General features: G+C 44.3%; 1 long non-coding RNA gene across 3 annotated transcripts; it reads right to left on the bottom strand.

Annotated features, from left to right (window-relative positions):
- Positions 1-5,993: 5,993 nt before the first annotated feature.
- LOC125520578 (uncharacterized) lies at positions 5,994-11,836 on the bottom strand. 3 transcript variants are annotated; one of them, XR_015611558.1, is made up of 9 exons: positions 11,163-11,834; positions 10,341-10,384; positions 9,390-10,209; positions 9,150-9,310; positions 8,913-9,032; positions 8,571-8,749; positions 8,320-8,480; positions 7,073-7,164; positions 6,079-6,514 (listed from the first exon to the last, which is right to left on the bottom strand). It is a non-coding gene; the product is annotated as an uncharacterized LOC125520578 (long non-coding RNA). The 3 variants fall into 3 exon arrangements; XR_015611559.1 differs by having other exon boundaries at positions 5,994-6,514; positions 8,571-8,734; positions 9,390-10,384; positions 11,163-11,836; XR_015611557.1 differs by having other exon boundaries at positions 6,053-6,514; positions 9,390-10,384; positions 11,163-11,835.
- Positions 11,837-15,050: the final 3,214 nt, after the last annotated feature.

A 15,050-nucleotide genomic window follows, 5' to 3' on the forward strand; every position in this document is an offset into this window, starting at 1 on the left:
AGAGGCAAAAAGCAGCCTGTTCAGACAGGCCACTCATTCGGTGTTACAGCCCCAAACACCTTCAAGCGAGTCCGTAACAATCTGCAACAGGATCGCCTGGCGCGATCAACGCTCGCCTAGCAATCCGGCCCCCGTCCCAGTCCCAGTGCAGCGACTAAATTCGTGTCGCGCGTATATAACTACGCATTGAAAATACCATGGACATAGGCGGGGGCACAATCAGGACACGCCCCGCATTGTGGCTTAACCACACCAGGGGTTGTATACCTTTGACATTTCTTTTCTCTTTCAGGGCCTAACTCTTCGGAAGCCCTTTCCGGCAGTCCGATTGCCGGACACATTCCGGAAGCAACAACCAAGGCGGCAAGAAGCTAGGATGAACACGGGAACCGCCAGGTGGTCTCTAGTAATACTTGATATACCCGCTTTTCACTATCTATGCGTAGCTTGCCTTGGGATAGGACATTTCGAATTGTCCTACTTTATGCTTATTGCACTACTTGTACCAGTACACTTCAAACGTATTATTCAAATAACAATGCATATTATTAATCTGTCATTGCATTATTTAAGTTTTTCTCTTTCTCTTATATGTCCATTTACGACATTCCGCACCTGCATGCTCGGGTCCGGTCAGTACGCCAGGGGCTCTCGTTTACCCCGTAATACGGCGCAAGAAGTCCGAACACTTTCGACAGTGCGACACCCCGAACTTATAGCATTATATGCATCAGCTCCGAATCATGTCTTGGGTCAAATATTGGGTTGCCCGACTCCCATGCTTTGGTACCTTACATTCCGCTATATCGGCTAAGGTAGCGGTGGGAGAACTACTGCGATTGTGTCCCGGTTCTTTCGGACGAGCACCTCAGTAGTGAAAGCCAAAAACTGTCTGTCATGATAAGGCGAGAGACTGGTCGCTGTTCAAGAGGTCTCAAGTCCTTAAAGACTTTTTCCGCTTCGGACGAGGAATCGGCCTTGTCCGTCTTAGGCGTGTATAGCGCCCCAAATTCGGCCCTCCGAATACCAGGGCCTTCGCCAAAAATTTAAAATCATAGACTTCTATGGCTAAGTGAGAGTGATAAAGTATTATAGTCTGATTTCCTGGTTCGTTGCGCTGAGCACCTCCCTTGAAGGACCCAAAATTGGGGTAAAGAGTGTTCAGATTTACCCCGAACACCCCAGGAGTAGTTACATGGGGGCAGAAGCCGACGACTGGCCAACTCTCAGATTTTATAAACGGCCGCACAGACGGTAATATTTTAAATTAAGAAAGCGTCGCATGGCGCAAAAGAACTCGTTTCATATTACAGGATCACATGGGCATGTTCATTCAAAGATTACATCCTTGGCACACTCATCTGCCACTAAGCGGGAACCCTTCAGGATGCTCTCATAGTAATTCTCGGGGCAGCGATGTTCCTTGCCCTCCGGCGGCCCCTCCTTCACAAGCTTCACGGCGTCCAGCTTCGCCCAGTGCACCTTCGCCCGGGCAAAAGCCCTGCGTGCACCTTCGATGCAGACGGACCGCTTGATGACCTCAAGCCGTGGGCAGGCTTCCACCATCCGCCTCACCAGATCGAAGTAGCTGCCGGACAGGGGCTCGCCAGGCCACATCCGGACTATAAGGCCCCTCATGGCCTGTTCGACCGCCTTGTGAAGTTTGACCAACTTCTTCAGCTGGTCGCTCAAGGACACGGGGTGTTCGGTCCCAGTATACTGAGACCAGAACAACTTCTCCGTTGAGCTCCCCTCCTCAGCCCGGTAAAACTGCGCGGCATCTAGCACGCTGCGGGGAAGATCTGTAAACGCTCCTGGAGAGCTCCGAACTCGGGTAAGAAAAAGGAAAGTCTCCTTCACATGCTTGCTTTGCATATTGAATGCCTTACCCGCTGCTATCTTCTTCATCGTATCAATCTCCTGGAGGGCCTTGTGGGCTTCGGCCTTGGCGCTCCGGACGCTTTCAAGCGCCCGTGCGAGCTCGGACTCTTGTGTCTTGGAGTCAAGCTCCAAGGACTCGTGCTTTTTGGCGAGAGCCTCGAGCTCTTGCTGCACCTCGCCCAGTCGGGCTTCTTGTTTCTCCCGTTCAATGTGTTCTTCGGCCGCTTTGTCTTTGGCCGCGGACAACGCCTTCCTCAGGGTCTCCACCCCGGTCGTGGCCCCTGACAAATTCATGATGATCCTATTACTTTACACCAAACTTCTTTTTAACTATATAAACTGGGGTATATCTTACATTTGCTCTCTTCGAGCTGCCCCTTGGTAAGGCCGAGCTCGTCCTCGGACTGCTTCAGGGCCTGCTTCAGCGCAGAGACCTCCGCAGTACGTGCGGCAGCGGCCAGCAGGGAAGCCTGCACATACACATAGACATACTCTAATTAGACTGCTGAGTTATCATTTGATACTCGATTCGGCTTTTCTTCGCGAACGCCGAACAAAGCATCAGGGGCTACTATCTATGCGGTAATATTTTTATATTTTGAACGCTTACCTCAAAGAATGTTAGGAGGCTGGCGCAAGCTTCGGTCAGTCCGTTTTTGGCGGACTGAACCTTCTTGACCAGCGCACTCATGATAGTGCGGTGTTCTTCATCGATGGAAGCGCTGTGAAGCGCTTCCTGCAAGTTGTCCAGTGGCTCTGGTTGGACAAAGGACACCGACACGGATGGTTGGCCCCCTTAATGGGGGACCGCCTGCCGGAGTCCGGAACCATCGAAGGTTTCGGTGCAGTGTCCGGCTGGGGCCCGAACTCCAAGCCCGTAGGAGCCTCGTTCCCTTGGTACTCAAGGTCCGGGAGGTCGCCGTGAGGCGCCCCCAGGATCACCTCCCCTTGGGTCGGTGCCTTTTGAGACACCACCTCGGCGTTGTCCGTAGGGCGAGGGGTGGAAGCCGTCGGAGGAGAACCGTTGTTCATATCCGACGAGCCCAAAGAGCCGCTCGACGAGGGTACGTCGAGATGAGCTCGGGCCGGACTGCATAATCATGTTCGACATGAGCAAAGGCAGTACAATAAAACATACCATGAAGTACTATGGTGTCCGGACACTTACGACTTCGCCAGTGGCTTGTCCCTGGGTAGCCACTCTTCGCCGCTGTCGGCAGCCGTTGTGGCACAGTCCGGAGGGAGGGTCTTTCCCTTCTTAGACCCTTCGACCTCCCCGGATGGGTCGGCCTTCCTTTTCTTGTCTCCTCCGGCTGGGGGGGAGAACTTTTCTCCTCCTCCTCGTTTCCGTGGGAGGAGTGCGCGTCGGACTCATCGGACGACGAGTCCGATAGAACCACCTTGCGCCAGAGACCCTTTCGGGTCCCCGCGGCCTTCTTCTTGGCCGTCTTTTCCGGCACCTCGTAAGGTGCCGGAGTCAACATCTTCGTTAGAAGAGCGTTTGCAGGATCTTCGAGCAGGGGGGCTAGGCAATCAAGCTGCTCCGCTGTCTTTATCCAGTCCTGTTAATGACATGAAAGCTTAGATCCACCATATAACCAAACTAGGGCACATAAATACCCTGAGAGATATAAAAGCCTATCGGATGGGCGCGACACTTTGCACTGAGTCCGCGATCCTCGGTGAGGGAGGGAGGCATCTCGGCGCCCTTGAACATCACCCTCTAGACGTCCTCGTGCGTCGTGTCGTAGAGCTCTCACAGCATCTGGTGCTGGGCAGAGTCGAACTCCCACAAAACAAATGCCCGTCGTTGGCATGGAAGGATCCGGCGGAAGAGCATAACCTGGACCACATTGACGAGCTTGATTTTCTTGTTCGTCATGTTCTGGATGCAGGTCTGGAGTCCGGCCAGCTCTACCGAAGAGCCCCAGGACAGGCCCTTCTTTTTCCAGGAGGTGAGCCGCGTGGGGATTCCGGATCAAAATTTGGGGGCCGCCACCCAGTTGGAGTCGTGCGGCTCGGTGATGTAGAACCACCCCGATTGCCACCCCTTTATGGTATCCACGTAGGTACCCTCGAGCCATGTGACATTAGGCATCTTGCCCACCATGGCGCCTCCGCATTCTTCTTGCTGGCCACCCACCACCTTCGGTTTGACATTGAAGGTTTTCAGCCATAGGCCGAAGTGGGGCTTGATGCGGAGGAAGGCCTCGCACATGACGATAAACGCCGAGATGTTGAGGATGAAGTTGGGGGCCAGATCATGAAAATCCAGCCCGTAGTAGAACATGAGCCCGCGGACAAACGGGTGGAGAGGAAATCCCAGTCCGCGGATGAAATGGGTAAGAAAAACTACCCTCTCATGGGGTTCGGGCGTTGGGACGATCTGCCCCGCATTCGGCAACCGGTGCGCAATATTCGCAGCTAGGTATCCGGCCTCCCGTAACTTTTTGATGTTCTCCTCCATGACGGAGGAGACCATCCACTTGCCTCCTACTCCGGACATGATTGGAGTGGTCCGAGAAAAAGAACGCGAGCTTGGGCGCTAGAGCTCGAGCGTGCGGGAATGGGTAAGCGAGAAGGAAGAAGGCGTGGGTGTAAAAAGTAAATCTTTGTCCCTTTATAAGGGCGGAGGAGGCGATGAGTCTCCCCACTTGACTGGCAAAACCGCTTATTCCCCAGGCGCCGCAATTGATGGTGCGGTTGGGTTACCCACGTCCGTATTAATGAGAATCCCGTGATAAGGGGAACACGATATCTGCTTTGACAAGACGTATCAAGAAAACCGCCTCGCGATATGTGCGGAGCTGGTTGAGAAAAGCGTTTCGAATAATAACCGGGCCATGAAGTGATGTCGTACTATCAAAATGTGTCAGCAGATTAGATTTGTGGAAATATTATTCTCTCTACGGTGGTATGTGGAACTTATTTTGCAGGTTTGGACACTATCCTTGCATTCAAACTCTTCCATGGTGTATTCGGAGGAGGAGCCCGCCTTGCAATGCCGAAGACAACACTGCACGCCGGACTCATCGTTATTGAAGCCTGGTTCAGGGGCTACTGAGGGAGTCCTGGATTAGGGGGTCTTCGGACAGCCGGACTATATCCTTTGGCCGGACTGTTGGACTATGAAGATACAAGATTGAAGACTTCGTCCCGTGTCCGGATGGGACTCTACTTGGCGTGGAAAGCAAGCTAGGCAATACGGATATGTGTATCTCCTCCTTTGTAACCGACTTTGTGTAACCCTAGCCGCCTCCGGTGTTTATATAAACCGGAGGGTTTTAGTCCATAGGACAACATATAATCATACCATAGGCTAGCTTACATGGTTTAGCCTCTCTGATCTCGTGGTAGATCAACTCTTGTAATACTCATATCATCAAGAATAATCAAGCAGGACGTAGGGTTTTACCTCCATCAAGAGGGCCCGAACCTGGATAAACATCGTGTCCCCTGCCTCCTGTTACCATCCGCCTTAGACGCACGGTTCGGGACTCCCTACTCGAGATCCACCGGTTTTGACACCGACAACGACCAACACATTCTAATATCTATTCTCCCAATGCGTCAAATAAGATATCACAACAATCTAATCTTTTTGAATGAAGAGATAACTTCTAATCTCTATCTTTAATCTGCATCAAAATTTGTAAAATAAATAAATAGGGGATGTACCGAAACAAAACTCAGAAATAATCTACCAAATTATGTTGATATTTAAGGATGCATGGGAAAAAGATACATTACAAGTACACTAGCGTAAATTTATTTGTAGAGCGTTGTGATAATATTAGTATGGTAAGATCCCTGGTCAAAGCCATTGGGACAATACTTCAGCAAATATCCAAACTAAATGAGGAACGGGCGCCGGGGTCGTAGTACAGGACAAACCTTGTGCGCGCCTACTTGCAGGGACAACGCAGAGCACCGCCCTCGAGAGTCTGGACGTAAGAGGGATTTCTGACGGCATAAAATTCAACGTGGGTGTACAGGGATATGATTATAAGCAAGTCTGTCTAACAAGTTAGGCAAACACTAGCTGCAAGGCTTGGTATATGTTGGGACATACTACTCCCCCCGTTTCTAAATACTAGTAAGCTTGCACGTGCAATGCACGTTTTGATAGAAATTCATTAGAAAATAATATTTAAATATATGAAACTTACATTTTTAGTTTACATATAGCAATATCTTACATGAGCAATGGTTTACCATACATCTCACATACTCTATGAATTTAAATCTTGATGTAATATGTACTTAACAGATTTTCTTAAAGCATATTGAAATTAAATCCGCCATCGCAGTTCGCCAATCAAGAATAATCTTAATGACACCCGAAACATTCTTCCTTCTTAACCCAGAAAAATACCTATTACAATCCAGACACCTATATGGGGCCTATCAGATCATCGCAATGAAAAAAATCGGATAGGTAAGTAAAAATTAATCATAATATATTTCTCAGAATATTACGACAGCTACAGTTCACCATCATATAGCTGCTGAGACCATCGCCGGTGTTGCCCGAAAAAACACCCTCATAGCTCAATGTTCTCCTTGATAACAATCTGCGGGCCTAATCCTCTTTTTCTGCATCTTTTAGCTCATATAGTTCCTTCTTTCCAGGCTACATGTTATTTCTAATCATAATCAGCAATTATAAAACAAATAATGTAAGCTCACATACATGCTATAGCATACATATTTCAATTGCAGCTTCATACACAAGGAATATAGTAAGTGTGCACAAGCAATGCACGCCTCGACTGATGTTACAACCAGATATGCAAATTCTAAAGATATTATGATTACACTAAAAATATGACAACCAACCTATAATTTAAATGATTTTCAAGAAACTCTACAATTTAGCATCATATGCATGGAGTGAAGACACCTGATTACCTTAGTATGTCTTAATACACTAACCAATTCTTGTACAACATAAGGGGTGCATGTTGTATGCGGCTTCATTCTCAGTGTAGTTGATTAGATGCACCAAAATTCTTATCTCACAACTATACTTTAGGAGAACCACTGGTCATTATCTTTAGAGTTTTCATGAGGTAGAATAAAAAAAATGAAATATTAAATATTCACCCTGCAAATTGGTTGGTTCAATTCTTTCTCGTTCCATGAGTGCACAAACCAAAAAGCAAAATAACCAGATAGACATGCTACGTACATTGGAAACCAATTGAAATCATGCAGTGTTGATTGCATGCTTGTTTGTCTATGGAACATCCGCCTTGAAAGCAATTCAGTGACAATTGTTCTCTGCAAAATCAACAGTTTGCTCGCTCCTTGTCTCAAGAGACAAAAATGAAATCAAATATATCTTGAGATAAGTAAATATAGAAATTTCATCTAAAAATATAATATAAAACCGATATCAGCCACATGAGAGTTCCATTTTGATTCCTACGACCTCATTTGAAATCTCAACAAATTAAAGTACATTATGCATATTCATCAATGACAAAATAATTCAAGTCCGTGTATGCTATAAAGGAACGTATCCGATCTATCTAAATATCATGAATAGAGAATCACAAACTGCACACCCGCAAATATAGTATTTACAACAATAATTCTAAGGGAAAACAAGCTTTAATAAAAAAAAGGCTCCATCATATTTATCCTTCAAGTTCAAACAGAATCACTATATCAACACATGAACAAATAATCACTTCCTTTCAGATTTTCCATTCTGATTCATCACCACAGAACAAGCATATGTTTCCAACATACGTCACCAAAACTACACTTATGAAATGAGGCAAAGTAGCATACGAATATTTTGCCAAGGTGTTTTTTGTGAAGGAGTATAAAGTCCTAATGTATAAGATTGTGCAAAACAAGCACCGGCGTGGTGGATATATGAATTCCTCTAAGGTTAGCTGATGGATGCAACTCCAAAAACCAAGCATGCTTTATTTTGAACAAAAGGTACATGCCAACTTTATTATAGACAGACATCAAGACAAGTGAATGATATGCAGACATTCATTGGAAAATAACTGCCAGTATGACAAGGCTTTTTGTCACTGGAATTTAGTCTTTCAACTTTATAAAGATTGGCATATAATAGGCTGCTGCTAACAAATGGCCCAGTACAGCTGTATAAATAATAATGTCGTCATCAAGTGTAGGTCCTAGATTGTTTAAAATGGCAGTACTGTTCATGAAACAGGCAACCCGCGCTTCAGTAAATCACCTAATTTACATTAAATCAAAGATCGGATGTGATTGATCTCTCTATATCTTACGGCTGAGCTGATCATAATTACTGAAAACAACATGAAATATTTTTTCAGTCTGGATCGAACACCACCAAACGATCTTCAGCAACGATAGCTAGAATGGATTTTATCTCCAGTAATATTGGAACAATGACTGCAAACAGAGGAGATGGAGCGGGACTTGCATTACCAGAATAATGCCGGTGTTGAGCTGCTGCCCCAGTGAGACGATGCCAATGTCATTCAACACGTCGTGCTGGTGACGTTTGGGATGTTGACGGCAGCTGCCACATCCAGGCCGTTCGTGACGAGATGAGAGGACGTGTGCGGCATCACTGAACACGCAGATTGCTACCACAAAATAGTTCATCAATCTAAATTATCCTGTCTAGAGCTAGCTCCGAATGTCCAGTCAATTGCATCTAAGGAGAGCAGTCTTACACCAAGCTGAATATCATGGAAGAGGCGTCCACTACTACATCTCAAACTGCCTTCCGTTGCAGTCTGTTCTCTTCTCCTGTGTGCATCCTTTCCACCATCTCATATCTGGCCTTCTTGTACCCACAGCCAGTCCTGCCCACAACGCCTTACTTCTCCTCCTCTCCCTTCCAGCACAAGCACTGCAAGGATTTTAATAAAAAAATTGATTGGTTCAGCATAAAAACATTTTTTGTTAATTCATCATAGTCAGAATATCCTCACTACTTCAATCAACCACTGAAACGGTACCATAAACATCACAAATTTGCAAATAAAAATTGGAAGGAAGGATAAGTGGAATACCAGTTGTGTGGCAGTGGAATAATTGAAAGTTATGGACCAAGAATAATCCAAATCGACCTTCTATCGTTCGTCATGTTCATCTCTGAATCCATACACCATCTAGTTTTCCAGACCGGGATCCTGAATAGAAAGACCAAACACACTGAAGCAAATCAACTGAAGGCGCAAAAATAAGTATGAGTCGGCTACTCAGAGTCAGAATTCAGAAAGTAACTTGTCTAGGGAATTTCAACGAACCTATAGACATGCTGTTTGAATTAGCACCTAAATAATTCTCTCAATTAGAAAAAGACTTGCCACCAGGATTTGGGCGTCACACTGACCGGCGACATCCAAAATTTGCACAGAACAAGAAGTTCGCAAAATACTGTTTAATGGAAATCAACGTCCATGGAAGCCTGATTAACAAACAACTTCAAAGTATGAATTAGTTCTACTATTTGAAATCAACATACATGGTTTAAAAGGAGGGCTTGCCTCGCTGCCGGCCACAACAGATGTAGCCGCCGTCAATTGTCGAGCTAGATTGGGGCACCGGTTGTAGGTGCAGCTGACAGATAGGAAACAGGAGAAGAATGGAATGATGATGGAGGGAGGCACCTTGTTGCAGTACACCGCCTAATATAAAGCCTCTCACTGCCTTATTATTTGAAATATGTGTTTGATTCGCGCAATTGTCTCTTTGCATGCTTGCGCTGCAATTTGTTTTTCTGGTTTTGTACAATCAGTGACTTTCTGCAGTATCAGTTTGTTTGCATGACACAGATGCATGCTTGCTGCTACTTGGCCTCTCTTCTCCATGTCGTAAGATCAGTAAGCGGCAACATAAAAAAAAAATCAGAAAATACCCTGATAAGTAGTTACAGATTGAACATGACAATTGTTAAGGATGATTACATGGGAAAACATGTATATGAGTAAGAAGACATAGATATAGATGTAAGGGGGACATAAAATGCACCACGGGAGTAATTCAGAGCATAGAGTAATTTAGGATTGAATAAATGATGTGTACAACTATCTCTAGGCTTAGAAGGGAATTATTATAGATCATTGTTGTGAAGGCAAATGTTCAAGAGCTCATAATACAGAACAATATTAGAACTCAAAAGCTTGGAGAAATGAAATATTAGGACTCAAGCATTAAAATGAAAGAGGCCCAGCTGGCATAAAATTCACAAACCTATGGTTTGAAGGCTGCATATTATAGGGAGAGGAGTTTATACTTCACTACATCATATAGTTACCTTGATTCACCTCACATGCAGCCTGCTTGGATACATGATACATAAAAGGTCTTCAAAATTAACATGAGAGATGGAAATGGTTAAGTTAGCAAATGGTAATAATAAGGGTAAAACAAGAATCAATGTCCAAAATCATTGTAGATGAACCGCAGCAGCAGTAATCGCTTAGCCAAGTCTGTACCTATCCTGTAAAGAGGACCAGCACTTTTTATCCTCCTTCTCTCCCTACAAGAAAAAAATATCACCATGATGTAATCAGAATTTTCAATTTTGTGCCATATTTAAAAAAAACTTATTTGGAGTTAACTTATAGCCATAAGCATCAGAAAAATGAAAATAACTAAATATTAGGAAGGCCATCACCCAGGGTGATCTTTGTGGATACCGATGATAGTTTTGTGTCAGTCGCATCACGGGGAATTAACTCGAGTGAAGTCATGGAGGGGTGGAGCATAATCCATATCAGCCGTCTACAAGATGTGGTCTACACATCTGTCTGCGCAAGAACAAACCGACCCGAGGCAAGACGACTCAAGGGAAAGGAAACTTGCTGAGCATGCATGAAGCATCATCCCGATGAAGCAGATGTAGCTTGCTGAATTGTTTATGTAGCCATCGTATCAACGATACAAAATTGGCTACCCCAATCCCATAGGTTCAAACGTCCAGGAAGATTTCATAGGTTGTAACTACCCTGATCTGACAGGTTATAAATTCAGCAATATATCAGAGGTTGAAATAGTAGGCCATTCATCAGCAGGATTAAAAAAATCAAGTCTTATCAATCAGAGTTGGATTCAAATTTTATACTCGACATCTGTCTATTAGATAGAAGACCAAATAATTAAGCTACCAACAACCAAAGTCACAAGTTTGTTCACCCAGGGATATTGAATGACACAACCAAACAGATTCTGAAATCTTTGGAATTTCTTAACAAACCCCAGCAAATAAATCGTTAAAGAATGCATCCTACCGAGATATAAGAGGGAGAGGACTTTACCAGCAAATATGTCGTTGAGGTTCATATTTGTTTTGTTGTGTGTCCTGAACCAGCGATGTAATGGGCTTGGCGAACATTAAGATGCAGGCACGAATCCTCCTCGAAGGCAGCGACGATGGTAGAGGTGTCAACCGTACAGGCACGACGACTCCGCACATCTTCGAAGAGCGTGGTGGCAGCATCCTCCCTGGCACACGCGTGTCCGATCCTCCCTTAACACACACCTGGTGACGGCTGAACCAGAAGGAAGGGACGATCAGTGGCGATTTTTTCTCCTTCTTACGGAATGGAGTTGAATGGAGCAATCTGGAGTGGGTTCGTGGAGAAAGGGTTGGATGCCTGGATCTTGTATGGGTGGAGGGCGGCGAACGGCGCGACGGCGACCTGCGGCGGCTCTCGCGGGGCGCGACGGGCGGTGAATGGCGGCGGCGAACGGCGCGCTGGCGGGGCGGCGACCTGCGGCGGGCGGCTCCCGCGGCGCGCGACCCGCGGCGGGGGCTGGCTCCCGCGGCTGGGGAGGCTCCCGGCGACCTGCGGCGGCTTCCTGTGGCTCCGGCGGCGCGAGGCGGCGGTGACGGGCGCGGCTTCCCGTGGCTCGGCGCGAGGCTGCTGCGAAGGGCGCGGCTGCGGGAGGCGAACGGCGCGGGAGGAGGAAGGTCGTGCGGGAGGAGAAGGAGGAGGTCGTGCGGACGGTTTTCTCTCTTTTTTACCGCCAGGCAGATTTGCCATCGATCGATCGTGGCTTAACCCGTGGTTGATAGCGTTAAACACAAAAGAATTAAGAGCCATTAAATTTTGATGATGGATGGATGTGATTGTTTGAATCTGCCTCTCTTTCTTTTATGGTGGTAGTAGATGGTATGGTGGGTAATTAAAGCGTAAAACGCGTTTAGTATGTTGGAGGGATGTAGACGATCAAATTGCAGGTGTCGATGGATAGGATGATCTGGTTCTCCGCCCTCTCTTTCTTTTATAGTGGTAATAGATAAGTCTTTTTAGACATTTTAAATGGACCACAACATACGGATATATGTAAATATATTTTAGAGTGTAGATTTACTCATTTTGTTTCGCATGTAGTCACTTCTTAAAATATGTAGAAAGACTTATATTTGGGAACGGAGGGAGTAGTATCTTGGATCCTCTGGATGTAGAAGAAAATGGATACTTGGTCATCACAGTCAAAGGGCACAAAAACCAAGATAGTTATATTAGGATCTAGCTGAAGCTACTGTACAGAAACTTCAGAGATTTGCTTACACAGAAGTAGCGATCGTCGGCAATTTTATAATGTACTGTACAAAAATGAGTACAATATCGGAGGTGTGTTCCGCCTAGAACTGTAGGCACATCTCACATGATTTCTTGGCGTGCATCGTGTGTGTTGCACAGTATTAACGTAAATGTTTTCTTTAGGAAAACTAGCAGGGTCACGCGGCTAGAATTATCATGTATTAACATATCATATCTTAATTATGACATGTTAATTCTTTGTATTCGTCTACTTACTAATTTATTTTAATTTTTTGTCGAATTACATCTTCAGTTTTTAGTACCACCGCAGGATTTTAGTTTAATTCCTAAAAAGTAGCCAAAATACGTAGCTGGTGAACTCATGGTTTTGTTTACATAGAAGATATAATCAATAGCCTCATATGTTTTTTTAATCTTGTGTATTCATATGTTATCCTTTATTTGTGTCTACATCAGTAGTACATTAGTTACTTAGTACTGACAATTGCAGGGAAGTTTGTTTTATATGTATCTAATTTTTTGGCAAAATAAGACACGTATGTACCTATATTGGTGTAAACTGTAAAGTGCTACCGATATTACTTTTTTCTGAACAGTTTGGCCCATATTTAAAGTGCTACCGAGATTGCCAGTAGGAAATGATTGATGCACGTTATATACTATTATTTTTTTAGATATGTATGATTTGGACTTCTGAGTAATTATTTTAGGGATAAGTATATTTTTCGTCCTCGAACTCTGGCGATAGTATAGAAATCGTCCCTCAACTCCGAAAACACTAAAACTCAGTCCCTCAACTATTTAAACCGGATACTTTTCGTCCCTCGCGACGCTTAAAGTGATTTTGGTATGACGTCAACCCGGTTTTGACTAAAACCGTCCATGTGGCCTGGTTTTGACCACCATGTAATCTGACCTATGTTATTTATGAAAAATTGGGTTTGCTCAGAGCATCTCAGTCGCATGTTTTGTCCAGTTTGGTAACAGCAAATTGTATGCTAACTCGATGGTTTCAGTTTCAGATCATTGTATAAACTGAATGGGATTCATAGCACATTGTTCACATGATTTTAGACCATTGTGTAAACTGAAGACATATCAGATTGTTCACTTGTTCATAGTCTGACATAACCACAAACATAGTACTGATTAGTCTTACAAGCAAACCATAACGGAATTCTCAAAGTCAGACGAAGTAAATGAGAAATAGTACTGATTAGTCTTAGAAGCAACCACATACATGAATTCTGACATAATCACAAGTGATAACCACAAACATGAGTACAGGTATACTAGTCCAGTAGTTTTGCTGGGACTTTCTTTGCTCTTTTATTTCCTCCAACTCGAGAACTTGCAGCACCAGATGTAACATTGACTGTAAATGATGAACTAGACTGCATATTTACTGTCACATTTGAACTTGAAGCAGACATCCAGAATATTACTGCACATTTACTGTCGCATTTACTGTAAATGATGAACTAGATTACACATTACTGTCACATTTTCAATCAAAACCAGGCCACGTGAACGGTTTTAGTCAAAACCGGGTCCGTGTCATAGCAAAACCACTTTAAGCGTCGCGAGGGACGATAAATATCCGGTTTAAATAGTTGAGGGACTGAGTTTTAGTGGTTTGGGAGCTGAGGGACGATTTCTATACTATCGCCAGAGTTCGAGCATGAAAAATATACTTATTCCTTTTTTTACGGTGACTGAGTAATTTTATTTGGCGTGTAGTACTTGCCTATCTCACTTTTTTGTACGTGTGTTGTACTACTTGCCAAAATTTTCTAGATGTATACGACGTTTAGTACTTGCCCATCTCAGTTTTTTTTACATGTGTAGTACCTGACTAATATTTGGAGACGTGTAAGATTAGGATTCCCGTAGAGGCTTTTCTTTGACGTGTAGTACTTATCTTCTTTCAGGTTTTCACGTTTAGTGCTTGTCTAATTCCAACCGTTAATACATCTTAGTTTTAGAATAATAAATCATCACCGTTCGTTTTCTATCATTTTAAGTATATAATAGAGTGTCTACATCAGTAGTACATTAGTTAGTTAGTACTGACAATTGCAGGGAAGTTTGTTTTATATGTATCTAATTTTTTGGCAAAATAAGACACGTATGTACCTATATTGGTGTAAACTGTAAAGTGCTACCGATATTACTTTTTTCTAAACAGTTTGGCCCATATTTTTTACAACGGTCTGATCACTGGTATTTGCGGGGCGTACGTAGGAGGCTGTTTTTTTAGGATCAATGTAGGGATGTATGGCTGCCTCCGGACTTTAACTTTGAGGTGAGTATTCTTTGCAGCAGTCCGATCACTGGTATGTGCGAGGACGTAGCAGTCTGCTTTTTTTTAAACATGGAGTCTCTTTTTTTTCTAGATTGATGTAGGGACGTATGGCTGCCTCCGGTCTTGGGTCTTTCCGAGGAGGATTGTCCAATCCGCATTAGGAAAAAATTAGTGCCTTTAATTACACGTACGTGCAGCCTTTTTATTTTCCCTTACAAAACACGTACTTGCAGCAACGGATTCCTTTTTAAAAGGCTTGTACATGCAACGTTTTTTCTCTATTTTTAGAGATTGCCAGTAGGAAATAATTGATGCACGTTATATACTAT

Source organism: Triticum urartu, chromosome 7A (assembly GCF_056163025.1).
Source record: "Triticum urartu cultivar PI428250 chromosome 7A, HENAU_Tu73, whole genome shotgun sequence".
Lineage (NCBI taxonomy): Eukaryota > Viridiplantae > Streptophyta > Magnoliopsida > Poales > Poaceae > Triticum > Triticum urartu.